Here is a 12,624-nt window from a genome sequence, read left to right as displayed (position 1 = left end):
TCCCGTGGAGCCGCTGGGTGAGTTCAAACCACCAACCTGAGAGCTAGCAGCTCAGCGCTTAACCATTATTATTCCTATTTTCCAGATGAGAAAACTGACACCAGGTGACTCCCAGCAAGAAAACAGCAGAGCTGAGGTTTGACAAAGGCAGTCTGGCCCCAGACTCCACGTTCTCCTCACCACTAGGGGTCACTGTAGAAGGTGGTTCAGGCCCCAAGGGCTCTCAAGTCCCCCCTGACCTCACCCACTCTCAGCACCCCCACACTCCTTCCTTGTCTGGAGAGAAGACTGAGCCGGTCATAGATGCTGACGTTGGAATCCAGGGCTGGCTCTACCTGGGAGGAAGACAAAGCAATTGGGTTTTGAAGGTTATGTAAGAGTTTGCCAGTTAATGTACGAGTATTCCTGGCAGAAGGAACAGCCAGTGCCAAGGTCTGGAAGTGAGAGAGAGCCTGGCTTCTTTTTTGGGGTGGAGGTGAAGGAAGACTTTAGGTCTTCAAGCTTGAGCTTTATTTAATAGTCACTCAATTGTTCATTCAAAGGAGTCTCTGTTCTTGTTGTTAGGTGCTATCGAGTTAGTTCCGACTCATAGTGACCCTATGTATGACAGAACGAAACACTGTCGGGTCCTGTGTCATCCTCACAATAGTTGTTATGCTTGAGCCCGTTGTTGCAGCTACCGTGTCAATCCACTCGTTGATGATCTTCCTCTTTTTCACTGTCCCTTTACTTTACCAAGCATGATGTCCTTCTCTAGGGACTGATCCCTCCTGATAACATGTCCCTGAGTGGTGCTAATGAGAGTCTGGAGGTTCAAATCCACCGAGAGGTGCCTTGGAAGAAAGGCCTGGTGATCTGCTTCCGAAAATACAGCTATTGAAAACTCTATGGAGCACAGTTAAACTCTGACCCACATGCCATGAATTGGAATAGATTCCATGGCAATCGGTTTTTTAAGTCTTTAAGGGAGGCAAACTGGTGATAATCAATCACAATTGAAAGCACAGTGAACCTCAGGCCAAAAGGATTTGCCCAAATGCCCACACATGTACATACAAGGGTGTTTGGAACCAAGCTATGTCCCCATCAATGGGGAGCTGGTTCACGTCCCTACAATGGACTACTATGCAGCTGTGAAAAATGATCAAAGCCACTCTAGGAGCACAGATCCACAGGTTCCTGATGCGGATCCTGTTTTCCAGAACCTGACGCCTCTTCAGTTTGGGAGCCTCTCTAAGAACAAGTAAACACTATTATGAATCCAGAATTAGGTACAAAAGCAAATCCTTCTTTAGGAAGCCCTGAAGCTTAAGCTAGAGGTGCTGAGTGGCACAGTTTGTGATGGATGCTAACCGAAAAGTTGGCAGTTTGAACCCACCTAGCAGTGCCTCAGAAGAAAGGCCTGGCAATCTGCTTCCATAAAGATTACAGCCAAGAAAACCCTGTGGAGCAGTTCTACTCTGTCACATGAAGTCACGGTCTTAGTCATCTAGTGCTGCTCTAACAGAAATACCACAAGTGGATGGCTTTAACAAAGAGAAATGTATTTCTTCACAAAAAGTAGGCTAAGAGTCCAAATTCAAGGCGTCAGCTCCAGGGGAAGACTTTCTCTCCCTGTTGGCTCTGGAGGAAGGTTCTTGTGATGCCATTAGTCTTCCCTTGGTCTGGGAGCATCTCAGTGCAGGAACCTCAGGTCCAAAGGACCCGCTCTGCTCCTGGCACTGCTTTCTTGGTGGTATGAGGTCCCCCCTCTCTCCTTGCTTCCCTTTCATCTCTTGTAAGAGGAAAGGTGGTGCAGGCCACACCCCAGGGAAACTCCTTTACATTGGATCAGGGATGTGACCTGGGTAAGGGTGTTACAAGACTACCCTAATCCTCTTTAACATAAAATTGCAATCACAAAATGGAGGACAACCACACAATACTAGGAATCAGCCCAGCCAAACTGATACACATATTTTTTGGGGGACATAATTCAATCCATGACATTCCACCCTTTTGCCCCCAAAAATTCATCTCCTTGCCACATGTAAAACATATTCACCCCATCATATCATGGCAAAAGTCTTAACTCCAAGTGCAAAATCCAGAACTTCCTCTTCCTCTGTGAAATCTAGAAGACAAGTTATCTGCTTCCAAAGGTACAATGGCAGAACGGGCACAAGGTAGACGTTTCCATTACAAATGGGAGGAACTGGAGAGAAAGAAGGGATAACGGGCACCAAGCAAGTCACCAGAACACAGCCCTCAAGGCTTTGAAAATAATCCTCTGTTCTCTGAGACCACTTATACAGTGGCCCTGCCATCCAGACTCTAGGTATTGGCCACACTCTCCAGATTCTGAGTGGAGGCCCCTCGGCCCTGGGCTTCAGCTCTGCCTTCCAGGCCCACGGTGGCTGTGGTGGCAACTCTGCTCTCTCGGCTTTAGGCACACCATTCTCCCAGTCCATCTGAGTGGCGACTCCACACTTAGAAACACCAGAGGGCACGGCTTCTCCTTTTGAAACCCCAGAGGTCATAACCATACCTTTTGAGGTGGAGGCAGCTCGGCTTCCTGCACTTCTTGTCTCTTCAGCTCCTTCTTCCTGTGGCCTCTCCGCTGTTGGGCCTCATGCCTGCATCTGCCCTGCTGGGGCAAGTGTTCCAAAGCTCTGTAGTTCTGCTGATAACTGCCCAGAGGCACCCCGCTCCGCCAGGAAGCCTCCTGCGCACAGGCATTCGGCTGTCTCGCTGCATGGATCGGCAAGCCTAGCTCCACTGATAGGTGTCCGGAGGCACCCCACTCTGCCAGGAAGCCTCCTGCGCACAGGCACTCGGCTGTCTTGCTCCGCGGGTCAGCTGCAGCGCCGTCTCATGCTGATCCCCTGGTTCTGCTGCTGCCAGTACTCTATCCATTCAGTTTCAAAACCACTTCCCCATTTTAGGTATCTGTTAGAGCAGCACCCTACTCTCTCTGTACCAAATTCTGCCTTAGCTGTCTAGTGTTGCTATAACAGCAATACCACAAGTGGATGGCTTTAACAAAGAGAAATTTATTTCTTCACAGAAAGTAGGCTAAAAGTCCACATTCAAGGCATCAGCTCCAGGGGAAGGCTTTCGCTCTCTGTTGGCTCTGGAGGAAGGTCCTTGTGATGCATCGGTCTTCCCTTGGTCTGGGAGCATCTCAGCGCAGGAACCTCAGGTCCAAAGGACACACTCTGCTCCCAGCACTGCTTTCTTGGTGGTATGAGGTCCACAGTTCTCTGCTTGCTTCCCTTTCCTTTTATCTCTTGTAAGATAGAAGATGGTGCAGGCCACACCCCAGGGAAACTCCCTTTACATTGGATCAGGGATGTGACCTCAGTAAGGGTGTTGCAATCCCACCCTAATCCTCTTTAACATAAAATTGCAATCACAGAATGGAGGACAACCACACAATACTGAGAATCATGGCCCAGCCAAATTGATGCACACATTTTTTGGGAGGACATAAATTCAATCCATGACAGTCACTATGAGTTGGAATTGACTCAATGACGCAACAACCCTGAACTGTTCAAGATGGGAACCACTAACCCCATGTGGCTATTGAGCATTTAAAATGCTCTTCAATTGTGAATTTAAATTAAATGAACGGAAACAGTACCAGGCGTGGGAGGGAGGCAGAAAGGGGGAGTCATTGCTTAGGGGGCACTGAGTTTCTGTTAATGGTGGTGGAATCATTTGGGAATGGATAGCTGTAATGGTTGCATAACATGCTGAAGGTAATCAATGTTACTGAAATGTACATGTCAAAAATGTTGAATTGGCAAGTGCTGTGTTTCATACATATATATATATATAACCATAATAAATCAATTTAAAAGTGTTGTATTGGCAAATGTTTTTCTATATACTTTTACCACAATAAAACAAACAAACAAAAAAATGGAAGCAGTATAAGTTTCTCTGGACCTTCCCCCAGGGCTGACAGAGAAATCCTTTCCCTAGAGCTGGCGCCCTGAATTTGGACTTCTAGCCTCCTAGACTGCGAGAGAATAAATTTCTCTTTGTTAAAGCCCTCCACTTGCGGTATTCTGTTATAGCAGCACTAGATGACTAAGACAGAATTTGGTACTGGGAGTGGGGTGCTGCTGTAACAAATACCTAAATTGTGGAAGCAGTTTTGAAACTGGGAATGGGTAGAGGCTGCAAGAGTTTTAAGATTGTCTTGAAGAGACTGCTGGTGGAATTATGGATGTCAAACACAATTCTGGTGAGGACTCGGAAGGAAGTGAAGAAAGCCATTCACTGGAGATGGTACAGATGGTGAGAAGCAGCAGCAGAGAACTGGAAGCAGCACAGAACCAGCAGCAGCAGAGGAAGAGCAGCAGCAGAGGACCGGCAAGGGTAGAGGACCGGCAGCAGCAGAGGACCGGAAGCGGCAGGGGACTGGCAGCAGCAAAACCAGGAGACCAGCGCCAGACAGCACTGGAGCCAACCGATGGAGCGAGAGAGCTGAGTGCCTTTGCGCAGGAGGCTTCCTGGCGGAGTGTGGTGTCTCCGGGCACTTATCAGTGGAGCTAGGCTTGCCAACCCATGGAGCAAGAGAGCTGAGTGCCTCCCAGCCGAAGTTTACTGGCCGAGTAGGGTGCCTCCAGGCACTTATTGGTGGAGCTACAGAGCTTTGGAACACTTGCCCCAGCAGGGCAGACGTGAGTAGTAAGGCCCGAGGGGCCGAGGGGCTGAGAGGCCAAGAAACCAGGAAGCAGAAGCTGAAGAGACAGGGAACACAGGAAGCAGAGCTGCCTCAGTCTCAAAGGTTGGGTCATGAATTCTGGGGTCTCAACGGGTGGAGTCGCCTCTCGGATGGACTAGGACAATGGTGTGCCTAAAGCCTAGGGAGCAGAGTTCCTGTCTAAGTGGGCCTGGAAGGCGGAGCTGAAGCCCAGGGCCCAGGGGCCTCCACCCAGAATCCAGAGAGTGTGGCCAATATCTAGAGTCTGGATGGCAGGGCCATTGCCTACATGGTCTCAGAGAACAGAGGATTATTTTCAAGCCTTGAGAGCTAATGTAATGTGTTGTGCTGACTTGCGTGGTGCCTGTTTTCCTGTCTTTCCCTCCAATTTCTCCCGTTTGTAATGGAACTGTCTATCTTATCCTGTTCCACCATTGTACTTTTGAAGCAGATAACTTGTATTCTAGATTTCACAGAGGAAAAGGAATTTTGCAGAAAATGAGATTTTGAACTTGGAGTTGACTTAAGGTTTTTACTATGATGTGATGGGTTGAATGTGTTTTATATGTGGCAAGGACACGAATTTTTGGGAGCCAAAGGGTGGAATGTCATGGATTGAATTGGGTCCCCCAAATATATCTGTCAACTTGGCTAGGCCATGATTCCCAGTATTGTGTGACTGTCCACCAATCTGTCATCTGACGTGATTTTTCTATGTGTTGTGAACCTGATTCTATAATGTTAATAAAGCAGGATTTGAGGCAGTTATTTTAAGGAGGCAGGACTCAGTCTACAAGATTAGATTGTGTTTTCAGCTAATCTCTTTTGAGACATAAAAGAGAATCAAGCAGAAACGGGGGACCTCTTACCACCAACAAACAAGAGCCAGGAGAATAGTGCATTCCATATGGACCCAGGGTCCCTGCGCTGAGAAGTTCCTCTCCTGGGGAAGATCGATGACAAGGACTTTACCCAGAGCCAACAGGGAGAGAAAGCTTTCCCCTGAAGCTGGCACCCTGAATTCGGATTTCTAGCCTCCTAATCTGTGAGAGAATAAACTTCTCTTTGTTAAAGCCATCCACTTGTGGTATTTCTGTTATAGCAGCACTAGAGAACTAAGACAGCACCCAATGCACTCTAGGGTAAGGGGGTCAGTGCACCCCAAGAGGCTAACTTACCTCGGGCTCCGTGTACAGGAGCAGTGGAGCAGCTGGTGGGGAGGCAAAGGACGGTGCACTGCTGGTCTGCCCAGGTGTGAGCAAGGTGAAAGCAGGGAGAAGGAAGTGTTCCTATACCTTTGGCACAACACAATCTGGGCTGCATGCCTGCCGTCAGGTGACCCATGCTGTTCCAGTAGGTAGACCAAAATCCATGATAAAATTATAGGGCTCCTCTTATCCCCACTGTGCACGAAGTTGGGGACTGACGTCACCCTCTGGCTCCACCTGTGCCCTTTGAGGCTGCCTGGCTTTGGGGCCACATTCGATCCATCCATAAACTGAAACCAGTTGAGCGACCCCACGAGCATCCGAATAGTACTGTGCTCCATAGGGTTTCCAGTGGCTGCGTTTTCTGGAAGCAGATCGCCAGGCCTTTCTGCCGGGGTGCCCCTGGGCAGACTCAAACCTCTAGTCTTCTGGAGAGCAGCTGAGTGCCTACACAGTTTGCACCACCCAGCGATTCCTATAAAGTGAAAACGTGGACCCAAATCACCAGTTCCCAAAGTGGGTTCCAGGGGTGGGCGCCAGGGGTCCCTTGAAGGGGTGGGGAAGGGCAGGTGAACAGGATTTCAAGCCAGGTGGGGGGGGAGCTGGTGTGTGAGATGGAAAAGAATTTAAGCCCCATAAGTAAACACACAGGTGTGTTTAGAAGTGAGGAGGAGGGTGTGAGCTGGTCGGAGCTTCCTGGATGTTCGAGCTGTGAGCTAAAACCTCGCAGTGGTTCTGGGAGTAAAAGGGGGAAGAAAGAATCCATGTATCTGTTTCAGTATTTTGGAGGAACTGGGCGAAATTCAGTACATTTGGGTCTTCAGAGCAGGAGAGCAGGGAGAGCTGCCACACAGTTGAGGCCAAGTAGATCAGCAACGATGTGTTTAGCCAGAGTAATAGAGAGCCATGGGAGGCTTCAGGCAGAGGGTTCCTCACGTCCACTTGTATTTTAAGACGTTCTCTCAGGCTGCTGTGGGAGCAGAGCGGAGGCAGGGAGGCCGAGAAGGCAGCTGGGGTGTCCTGGCGAGCGATGAGGGGTGTCCAGATGAAGGCAGTGTTGGGGGTTTATGTCTGGTGGCCTCATCGAACCCCTCTGGGTAACTCAAAACCAGTCCCTCTCCATGCTGGGTCCTCCAGGTCCCCAGGAAGTCCCCAGAGAGCCCCCAAGCTTCCTGCAGTGGACAAGAGACAAGTTCTACAATAGAAGCCCTGGTTGTGCTCTGCTAATCCCACCCTGGACACGGAGGCTGCAGAGCCAAAGCCCTGGGTCCAGCCTGGGGCATCAAGTACTTCCTGTTCCCAGATCAGAAATCATTTCTGAGAGGGTGCTTCACGCTGCTTGCTGTTCCACCATCTGAGGGCGTCCAGTGATTTCCAGCGGTGGTGGTCCCAGGAGGCACGGCTGGCTCAAGGAGGTGGGGATCCCCCAAGTCAGGGCATTTGCAGAATAGGCAGACCTACATCAACTTATCTCTCCCTCCTTGGCTGGTGGGATTGGCCGGTGACTTTTCAACAAAATCATTCATGGGGCTGATGGTCTTGGTGTCACCATGTCCTGCGTTGGTGGCCAAGCTTTGACAGGCAGGACTGCAGTCTCCTCACAGCCACCCTGCCTGTATGGAAACCAAGGCCCAGGGAGAGAGGAGGTGCTTGCCTGGATCACGGGGAAATTTAAAATGCACCAAGCTCTCTCCAAGAAGCCCTGGGGGCTCAATGTTTAAGCGCTTGGCTGCTAACTGAAAGGTTGGCAGTTGAAACCCACCCAGCTGCTCCAAGGGAGAAAGACCTGGTGACTGATTTGCTTCTGTAAAGATTACAGCTTAGAAAACCCTATGGGGGCAGTTCTGCTCTGTCACATGGGGTCGCCAGGAGTTGGAATTGACTCAACAGCACCTAAGAACAACACAGGGTGACCCTGACAGTAGCTGTTGCTACCTCACGCGGCCAGGGACCCGTCTCAGTACCTGTTGCCACTCTGTGTATTCTGAGAGGCCCAAACACCCCGATTTGGTTTTTTGGATGGGGAAACTGAGGCCCACTGCAGCAGGGTGAACAGCCCAGGGGCTGTGGGGACTTTGGGTGGGGAGCCTCAGAGAAAGAGAAGTAGCGATTTATGGCAGTTTAACTAGAGGGTGAGGAGTAGGGGTGTGGGAAGCACCCCCCAAACACTGCCTGGAGATGGTGTGCCAGTGCCCGGGGGCAGCCCAGCGCAGGTGTGAGGGCAGCGGGGACCCAGCTGGGGCAGGGGTTTTGAGTCACTACCATCACCTGCTGAGCCCCCCTTTCATCTCTGCAAAGGAGTGGGTACAGCTCAGCAAAAAGGCGGGGACGATCCCAGGGCAGCCCAGCACAGAGGTGGAGTCCAGAGAAAGTGTGCGGGGGAGGGAGGAGGGGAGAGTGGGCCCCAGACCGAATGAGTTAAAGACTCGGATCAGCCCAGCTCAAAGGAGGAAGGCAGCAGGATGGAAAACAGCCCCGGGCCCCCAGAAAGGGCCAGCCAGGCTCCGGGCAGCCTAGCGTGGGCGCACGGTCGAGAGAAGGGTGTTGGCAGGCATGAGGACCTAGCGTAGGAGGCTGATATGCACCCCCCAACATCGCCCAGAGAGCGCAAGAGCATCTCAGCAGGGAAGGCTGGTTTTGGCCAGCTGGTGGATCCAAACTGCCCGTCCCAGGGCAGCGCACTATGTGGCTGGGGGCACAGGGGAAAAGCGCTTCAGAGTGTGAACCAGCGACCCAGGAAGGGTCTTTTTTCTGCAGGGGAGACAGCAAAGGTCGGGGGCCCCCTGCTGATTCCCGTCGCCCTTCTCTTCCTCTCCACCTTCGCAGACCGAACACTTCTGCAGGACGCCCCGGACGCGAAAGCGCTTGCTAGCCCAGAAGTCCGCGACGTCTGGCGGGACCTATGCGGCGGGTCGCGCATGCGCGCTGGGGGCGCGCGGCAGTGCAGCCTGCGCGAGCTCGCCGGACGAGAAGGCATTGTTTCACTCCTGCGCAGGCGCGTGCAAAGCGGCCGCGCGCTTCGTTGACCTGGGGCTGCGGCGCCTATGCCAGCGGCAGCACGTGCGGTGGGAGCGCATTCTCGCGCAGCTCTGCTGCCGACAACGGGCTGCGAGGACAAGCTGTCCTGCCTGGACACGCACAGCCGCAACCACACCGTGCACGAGCTGGCCGCGGTCAAGTGCGCCTGCACGGGACACAACCTCGCTGAGCCCGGTGAAGCCACCCTGCACCCGACTGACCATGCGCAGAAGATTCCATCGGGGGCCACGCACTGACTCTCGCGTTAACTGCATCGAGCTGGAGTGCGGGAAAATAGAGCCAGGGGTCGTGATTCTGCGCTCTCCCGGGGTGCCCATCTCCAAAAGAGGGGGTTTTGGCGTGTGGGGAGGAGACGCCGTCTCCACTGGGAAAAGGACGAGGGTGATAGGGTGTCATCTGCAGGGGATGTTGGGAGAATCCCGTCTGATTTGGGGGAGGAGGCAAGATGCGAAGAGGGGGACAAAAGAAAAGCGGGGGCAGTGTTGGCAGGGAGCTTCCTTCCTACCTCCCGGACAGTCCCTCTGCCCCTCCTCACAGTGTGGGCTTCTGGGAAAGAAAGGGCAGGACTGGAGTTGGTACAGGGAGGTGGAACCATTCTGCTGGTGAAGAGACTGAGGTCTAGGTGGACCCAGGCCTGCCTTGCCTGATGGTTTCCATAGACCGGGCCCACCAGGGTGAACTCAGAGCCACTATCTCCTGTCACCAGCTAAAAACACCAGCAGCCCACCTCCTGGTGGGGACAGCTCTGGGGTGGACTTCACCTCCGTTGGCTGAAGCCGGCACCTGCTGGGGCATAGCTGGGTCCCCAGGGACTTGTGTCCTGTACCCATAAAAGCCGTGCCCGGCCTGGGGCGGAGGGGGTGGGGGGTTGGGGGGTTATGGCGAGCCCCTGTGGAAAAAGCGGGGCGCGATATTTAGGTTTGCCCGCGGTGTCACCTTGATGCTTGACAGGCCTAGAATGGGGTGTTGGGTTCTGGCAGGTCCCCCAGTCTGGGGGCGGGTGAGCCTATGAGTTGGGGGCTGGCACCTGTAGGTTGAGGGCATGGACTTCTAATTCATCCCCACAGACTGAGGGCTCTGGAGGGCGCCCCCTCACCCCCAAGACAGTTTTCTTAGGCATGGTCCCCTCCCCCCACCAGGCCCCTCCTCTTCTTCCCACACATCTGAACTCAGCACCACCCTCCCAGACTTGTCCTCATTTCGGAAACCGAAGGGCACAGATCAGAAACTGACCCCAGGGAGGATGACCCCGCCAGGTTCCCCGCCCGCCAGGATTCTGGCTGCAGCTGGAGACACTCAAGGGCAGCTAACAGGCAGGACTTCCAGGGAGCTCAAGTGCAGGGTTTGCTGGCAGCGCCCAGAGCGTGGGTGGTCTGTTTGGAAGGCAGTTCCCCAGGCAAGGTTGTCTGGGGTCCCTGTCCGCCCCCGTGGTCTGACTGTGAGGTTTGGGGTGGTGGATTCCTCCACTCTTTGGGCTGAGTCTGCCCGGCCCTGCAGAGAGGCCAGAGTCTCCAGATGCTGTGTAAGCAAGGTGATGCCCACTCAGAGCCTCAGTTTCCCCATCGGGATGGATCTCTGGGTGGCTGGGGAGACCTCCAGCCTCAAGGTACTGAGTCCAGGACACAGAGTGGCGAAGCTGGTGTCCACCTCAGTCTGGGCCCCCCTGAAGCTCAGCTGCCTCTGTGTGTGAGTGTGTGCACCCTGCCCCGGCCTCCCTGTTGTCTCCCACCCAGATCCAAATCCCAACCAGAGGGCGTGGGCCCAGCCACCAGACATTTGCAACGTAAACAGAACTGTCCCTGCAGACCCCGGGGCAGGAGTTCTCAGCAACACACTCCACACACAAGGCTGGGGTCGCTGCCAACACACACACACACACACACACACACACACACACACACACACACAGAGTGCTCAGAGACGACCATGCCCACATGAACCCAAGAGACAATGGGATCACACATAGACCACAGCCCACAAGCTTACACACTCACCACTCACTCAGGATCACACACTCAGAGTAGAGCCCTCACGCAGGGTTCCACATCCAGCCACACATACACACAGCCTCACCCTCACACTCAGACATACACAGCGTCACAACCACACTCGCCCTAACCACACACCTCCGTTCAGACAGTCACACAGTCGCACAACGTTGTCACAAACACTCTCACACACGGAGCGGGGCAGCCTCACTGCTGCACACTCAGGCAGAGACACTGCTGGACCTCACACTGGACGGGGCAACCACACACACACGTACACGGAGACACACTGGGAGCCGCGTGTAGTCACAACGCACGTACAATCACACCCACGGTCACAGTTACACATTCACAGCAACAGTGTCAGTCACACTGTCATACACAGGGTCGCCACAGCCCTACTCACTTCTGGCTGGCGCACACGCACACACACACACACACAAACACAGCGTACAGTTAGCGTCACAGAAGCCCCACACCCCATCACTCATTTTGTCAAGGAAGCCCCATACACAACTCTACACGCTCTCGCCGACACGCACACACACCGTCACACAGTATCACAGCAGCCTCCCACAGGCCCGCACACCCTTACACTGACTCTCACACACACGCACAGTCACAGAAGCTCCATGCAGCCAAACACACTCGCTGACTCACCCCTACAGACACGCACACCATCACACTTCAGGTTGCAGAGCCCCACACTCAACCCTACACTCTCATGCACACACACACACAGCCACAGCAGCCCCACACAGCCATGCATGAGCTCACTAACTCACACACACCCCCCATCACATACTCAGGGCCACAGCCCCCCAAGGCCCACACACCGTCACGCTAATGGTCACACACCCAATCGCACCCACACTCCAGCCCCGCGTCGCCCTCCACTCACTCTCACAGCTGCACACACAGCACCACACCCGCCCTCGCAGGGGGATCCCCGTCCTTCGTCCTTCTCTATCCTGCCCACAACCCTCAGGCAGCCCCGCCTAGCCACCTTTGCCCCAGGCTCTGGACATAGCCAGTCCCCTTGTTGAAGCCCTGCCCCCATCAGAGACCCCCAGACACCCTGGCCGCATGCCGACTGTGGTCTCCGTAACCTGCAAGACCAGCCCCTGATTGCCAGCTGGAAGAGAGGCCCCCGTGGGGCTTTGAACACCTGCCAGCCCCTGACACTGAGGGCTATAGATGGTCTCACTCCAGTTCTTCCACCTCTGAGCCTTTGGGACCGGATCCTCCTCTGGGGTGGGGCCGTCCTGGGCACTGCAGGGTGTTGAGCAGCATCCCTGGCTTCCACCCACCAAGTGCCTGTAACACCCTGCCTCCTGCTGTGACAACCAAAATACAGACATGCCCATGTCCCCTGGGGGCAGACTGGCCCTGGGTGAGGAGCATGCTCTAGAAAAAGGGGGCACAGCACTGTTTCTGACAGCATCCCCAGCTGGAGAGGTGTGAAGATGTTGCGACCCCAAATCACACAGGCAGTGAGGACAGCAGTGACAATCACAGGAAGACGAAACAGAACCATTGCTGCTGGGAGCACCACTCCCCCCTCCTGGGGAGCCGGCTCCCAGAGGGCGAGTGCCTGGGTGGGTGAGGTCCCCGGCAGGTGAGGTCCCAGCAGGTGAGCTCCTGCCGGTGAGGTCTGGGCAGGTGAAGTCCCCAGCAGCCCAGGCCCCAGGCC

This window comes from Trichechus manatus, unplaced genomic scaffold, assembly GCF_000243295.1.
Source record: "Trichechus manatus latirostris isolate Lorelei unplaced genomic scaffold, TriManLat1.0 scaffold00057, whole genome shotgun sequence".
NCBI classification, from domain to species: Eukaryota; Metazoa; Chordata; class Mammalia; order Sirenia; family Trichechidae; genus Trichechus; species Trichechus manatus.
This window is presented reverse-complemented; position numbering follows the sequence as displayed.